This window comes from Hyperolius riggenbachi, chromosome 11 (genome assembly GCF_040937935.1).
Source record: "Hyperolius riggenbachi isolate aHypRig1 chromosome 11, aHypRig1.pri, whole genome shotgun sequence".
Lineage (NCBI taxonomy): Eukaryota > Metazoa > Chordata > Amphibia > Anura > Hyperoliidae > Hyperolius > Hyperolius riggenbachi.
Genome location: NC_090656.1, coordinates 23,751,184 through 23,757,085, shown reverse-complemented (window position 1 = coordinate 23,757,085; position 5,902 = coordinate 23,751,184). Strand labels below are relative to the sequence as shown.

Here is a 5,902-nt window from a genome sequence, read left to right as displayed (position 1 = left end):
CTTGAAAAAAATGATAAACAAAAAAAGCAGAATAAAAAATAAAAATCATAAAAACAATACCTGCCCTGTAATTTAAAAGCAAAACAGAAACATGTCAGGATTGTGAAAGAGAAGAAAATAAATAAATAAACAAAAAAAAAAGGATACAGATATTCAAGTAAATAACCAACTGATCAAAATGACAAAACTAAAAGTAAAAAAAAAATGTAAAAAAGTATTAAAAAATTTGAAAAATGAGGTAAATTAGATGAAAAAAAACCTGCTTATATGTATGTATATATATATATATATATATATATATATATATATATATATATATATATATATATATATATATATATATATATATATACGTATATATATATATATATATATATATATATATATATATATATATATATATATATATATATATATATATATATATATATATATATATACTCCAAATCTTTAAGCCACACATCTCATTTTTCCCCTGTTCTCCCCTTTTCTCTCTGCAAGTTTAATTACTGTATGCTAATTTTTTTTCATGCCTACGACGTGATTAATTAAAATCATATTTTCATAATGGTTTGGCAGTGGGTATTGTTTTCAGGGTTTCCTTCTAAACAGTGCATGTAAATAAAGTCAGATTTAATGGAGAGGAATGCAAGATGGCACGGCAGCGGGCTTTTTAACCCCTGCGGCACCGCGCTAGGCGTCTGCTGCCAGGCGTCGCCAGCAGAGGGGGAGCGCCTCGCGCGGTAAACGCTCCCGGCCGCTGTGTGCCTCCCAGAGAGAGACGTTCAGCAGCCGCGCTGCCGCGGCGGCGCAGGAGTTAACAGCTCCATGTGCTGCGCCGATTGGCACCCTAGCGCTCTTATTTACATTAAATCCGATACAAGGTTACAGTGTCTATCAGCGTCATTTCATCGCTGATGACTTGTGGGAAGCGGAGGACTGCTCAGTCTCTTTCCGAGCCCCCCTCCCCTCTCTTCTCATTAACCCGCACGGGGACAGAGCCACAGGAGTTTGTTGGGAGAAGAGTTTCTGGAGCAGGTAAGAGGGAGCCCTGTCTGGCTTGTAGGCATGCCTTGTGATCTAGCACGGGGTGCGATTCCCCCCCTTCCCCTTCACTTGTACAGTGCAGCCTCTTTTTTGGCGTTTGATTTCCTTATTTTGGCGTCGGGGGGTCGCGTGCAGTCGGATGTGTCCAAACGTCAAGGTCAAGGCGAGTTGGTGGAGGAGAGCGCTGAGGGTCTCGTGCAGGTTCCTCTCTTGCCTTTTTTTTGGGCTTCATCAAAAGCTGAGATTGCTGTGAGAGGAGCTATCTAGTTGCTGTGAATTATGCCAAGACGACAATGGGAAAGAGAGAGAGAGAGAGAATGAGTATGCTTCTGGTTTTTTTTTAATGGTACAATGCATTTCACCTACCAGATAGGGGGAGTGCGAGAGATGGGAATGCTCTTGTGATCTATATCAATGAACCGGTCTCATTTTTGCTAAGAGGACAGACTTGCATGAGCAGGCAGCACCCCTGTGCCTAGGCAGGCTTCTCCTCAGCAAGGGGGGGTTTACTTTTTTGGGAAGAGTGGCATCAGACCCTGGAGGGCAACACAGGCACTTCTCTGTCTCTCCAGCTCTCCTCCTTCTCCTTCTTCTTCTACTCTCTCTCTCTCTGTCTCTCTCTCCTCCTCCTCCTCCCCAAAAGCGAAACATAACATAATCTAGTCAATCATATATGGACAGATTCATTTCTCATTGAACACCACCAGCCTTGCTCTATGCCTTCCCAATTTATCCACTTTTTTGCTACAAGAATCCCAGCTTGGACAAGGTAAGACTGCTGTGATGGTCGCTTGCATCTGCTGTCCGGTCTGATGTCCCCTTGGCTTTCTCTCTCTCTCTTTCTGCCCCCGGCAAGTGGCATTTAATGGGCACAGTGTCGAGAGAGGGGGAGCGAGAGAGTGTGCTAGCTCTGCTATTATTTGATGATTTCCTTTGCATGGCATTGTTCAGTGTTTCCTTCGGTCGTGCTCTTGTCTCCTTGCCTCCCTGTGTGATTATACAGAGTATAGTCTGATTTAATGCCCTTTTTTGATGTGTGTCACTAGCGGACGGGCTGTCAGGATAATCAGGAGGAATTGGGGCCATGACAGAAGCTTAATACGTTCTTATTGTTTTGTATATTATTTTTGGTCTCAGCCCGCTGAGAGACGAGGAGAGGATGATTGGGGTGGCATGGGGACGACGACGTTAGTTTAGTGGCACCCTGGTGCTGTAAAACTCAAGTGGGGCCGTGGAAGTTGTGGAGAAAGAAGTTGATGGGGTATTTGGTGGCTCAGGAAAGTTTTGGAGAAGTGCCTGGTGGTAGCCCGTAGAGTAGGGCAGGATGGCGTGGAGTTCTGTCCAACGAGAGGGGTGCAGAGTGAGTTTGGAGCCAAACTTAAGAGGTTTGATGCCTCCATGCCCCCGGAGACCTGCCATTTTGAGCTTTCCTCGACCTCCAGGCGGCAGCGGAGGCAGGGAGGATGTGAGGCTTCGGGGTGGGAAGGAGGGGGGGGGGGGGGGTTGAGGCTGGGACACTAAGGTCTCCAGATGTGGTGAGATGTGTGCACCTGCCAGGAGCAGCAGAGAGGACTGTCTGGGACTAATGGTTACTCAGTCACAAAAGCTTGTCACATCAAGACGATGCCACCAGTCCTCGCTCCGTGTTATCGTCACCTCTCACTGCTGGTATCTGTCCTCTAGCTCTGCTCATCATCTCCACAGCTGCTGCAGCACCTCATGGGCAGCCAGCCTAGCAGGCACTGAGGATGAAGGGTCTCGAGGCTGCTTTGCTGGGCAAGAGGTTCTGAGGCAGCTGGACTGTTAAAGCTCTGGCCCAAATGAGTGAAACAAGCCTCCCTCCCCCAAAAATCAACACTTTTTGACCACCCAGAATTTTTGTAAGAGTGTGTCAGATTGATGTCAGGATATGGACATGGAGGAGTTAATTAGCGGACCTGTGAGGGTTTTTTAGGCTATGTGGACAGCTTGAGATAAGGAGTGATGATGGTGGTGATTAGATTTTGGTGTGTTTTTTTGATATGTGTATAGGATGTGAATGAGTGGGTATGAAAAGACAATGGTATTATTATTAATACTACTGTCACTATATGCAAATATTAAAAAGAAAAAAAGAATATATATATATATATACACACACACAGTCACACACACAAACACACAAGCAGTTGCAAAAATAGACAAACACACACCACAGTGTAAGTAGACTCGTATGTAGTTGTTGGTGTGCACAAATACACAGTAGCAGACATACACAATCACTCATACTTATGGTAACACACAAATACACAGCGGCAAATGCTCACATGTACACTCATACAATTAGTGTTACACACATTCAGGGTTACACATGTGCGACAAACAGTCATGGAGATAGACCTACAGATACACAGTTGTAGTCACACATACAGTTGTAGACATGAATACACAGCTGCAGACACACAAACATCCACAATCATAGTCATATGTTTGCACAGCTGTAGACATACATGAAGACCCACAATTATAGTCACATGTATGCACAAACAACACATGGTTGTAAAACATAGAAACACACTGCTATAGACACAGAAACACAATTATACACACTCACAAACACACATTTGTAGACACACAGTTGTAGACACACTCAAACAGCCACAATTATAGTCACACAATTACATATGGTTGTAGACTTCCAAACACACAGTTATAGACACACACAAACACCCACAATCGTAGTCACACACATACACAAACACAAATGGTTGTAGACTCACAAGCAGACAGTTATAGACAAACAAACATTCACAATTACACACACACACACACACACACAACACACACACACACACACACACACACTGCGCACACACACACACACACACACACACACACACACCCACACACACACACACACACCCACACACACACACACACACTGTATTCACACACACACACACACACACACACACACACACACACACACACACACACACACACACACACACTGTACACACACACTGTATTCACACACACACACACACACACACACACACACACACACACACACACACACACACACACACACACACACACACACACACACACACACACACACACACACACGTACACACACACACACACACACACACACACACGTACACACACACACACACACACACACACACACACACACACACACACACACACACACACACACACACACACTCTTGTAATACTAAAGCATGACTTTTAGCAAGCATTTATTCCTGGAACTTCACAGGTCTGGAGCTATTATTGCCATGTCTTGGGATGGGGGGTCTATCCTAAGCTGATGGCTCTACCAAGGGACCTGCTAGTACCTGACAGCCCCTGCCTTGGAGTCCCTTGCTGCTATTAGCAGTCATTAGAGAGATGTGACAGGGAGGCCACCTAATAGGCAATGCCCTCACCGCCTTGCATTGTTTTCCCAGGCAGGATATACATATTTAGCACAGTGGATTAAAAAAAAAAGAAAAGCAGATAACAGCCATCCATTCTTCTCCCCACTAGTCTCCATCAGACAAACCTGCAGTTAGTCCACTGATACAATGAATCAACTTTTTATCAGTAGCTCGTAAAACGTTAGAATTCTGTAACCTTTCGGTCTAATAACATTCAGCCACCTGCAAGTTTAGTTCCATCTTAGCAGCCAGTCTTCCGACCTCTTTTTATCCTGTTAGCACTGAAAAGGTTATCGCGGGTTTCCATCTATTATTTAATCCTATTATAGCCTGGAGGGATGGAAAAACGTGATGTAAAAATAGATATATTAGAGTAACTTTTTTTTACTGCTTGTCATATAAGTCCTGTGTATTGTCATATTAAATAAAGGGACGGCATTTTGGCCTAGCGAGTTTTTAATTTGCTTTAACTCTCTTTAGTCTGAAATATGAAAAATGTATCGTTAATTTGACTTCTCGTGGTTTGGAAGGAGGTAGGGTCCTGAGAAGATGATCAGGAAATGTCACAAATAAAGGAACCAGGTCATTTAGGTCCAGGACGGAATAGATATCGAAGTGTAGCCTTTCAACTTAATGTCACTTGTGCAGTGGACGGGCAGTGGTGCAAATTGCAGCTGTATTTTTTGTTGGATGGTTGAAGTCATTGCGTGTTGTTCTGAGATGATCTGCCGAAGCACTAGGAGTCATTTTTCAACTGTCTGCAAATTCCAGGGACAATGTTATGTTTCTTGTTTTTTGTTGTTGCGTTTGAAGATTCTGTCCATGGAAATGTGTCCTTTTGAATGGTGACCGACGTGTGATAAAATTCTGTTTTTGTATTTTGCCTTTTACACATCTTCCTGTCAGTTCCTTGGCGTGGAATACCTCGATTCCGTGGACAGCCTCCCGGGATTTTGAATTGAATGGCTTGAAATTTCGGTCGGTAGAAATGTCAAGAATTCTAAACATTTGCCTGAATTTGTCATAAAATTTTGAAGCCTTTTCTACGTTCTGATTATCAGCTCTTAGACTGCACAAGCCAATCGCAGACATGGTTTGGGGGGGGGGGGGGGGGGGGTTCAGAGTTGAGCTGTTGGAAATTTTGTCTCTTGAAACATCTGGGAATTGAACGCTTTTCAAATTTGGGAGAAAAAAAAATCAGAGGATCTGATTTACTGGAGAGCATCAGGAACTTAACAGGATCCTGAAAAAGGACTGATGAAGTCACTTACCCTTCAACAGTCAGAGCTGTGGCTCAGGTGTAAGTTTCACTTACTGTACTTTACAGAAAAGAAATGGGCTATGTGGTAGGATCATTTATGACTTTCAGTGATGTCCAACTTAGGCACTCGACTATTTAGGTGAAAAGGGGTGGCAGATCCCAGTTCGAT

The 5,902-nt window shown here is 43.5% G+C and overlaps 1 protein-coding gene across 2 annotated transcripts in view; it reads left to right on the top strand.

Moving 5' to 3' along the window:
• Window positions 1-880: 880 nt before the first annotated feature.
• The window catches only part of ZNF536 (zinc finger protein 536), a 576,810-nt gene continuing 571,788 nt past the window's right edge, over window positions 881-5,902 (top strand). Inside the window, exon 1 of one of the 2 annotated variants that reach the window (XM_068261011.1) lies at window positions 881-1,038. The gene's annotated coding sequence lies outside the window, so the exon portion shown is untranslated. Of the gene's footprint in view, window positions 1,039-1,493; window positions 1,817-5,902 lie in introns of those variants that run through there. The other variant, XM_068261010.1, reaches the window with a different exon arrangement.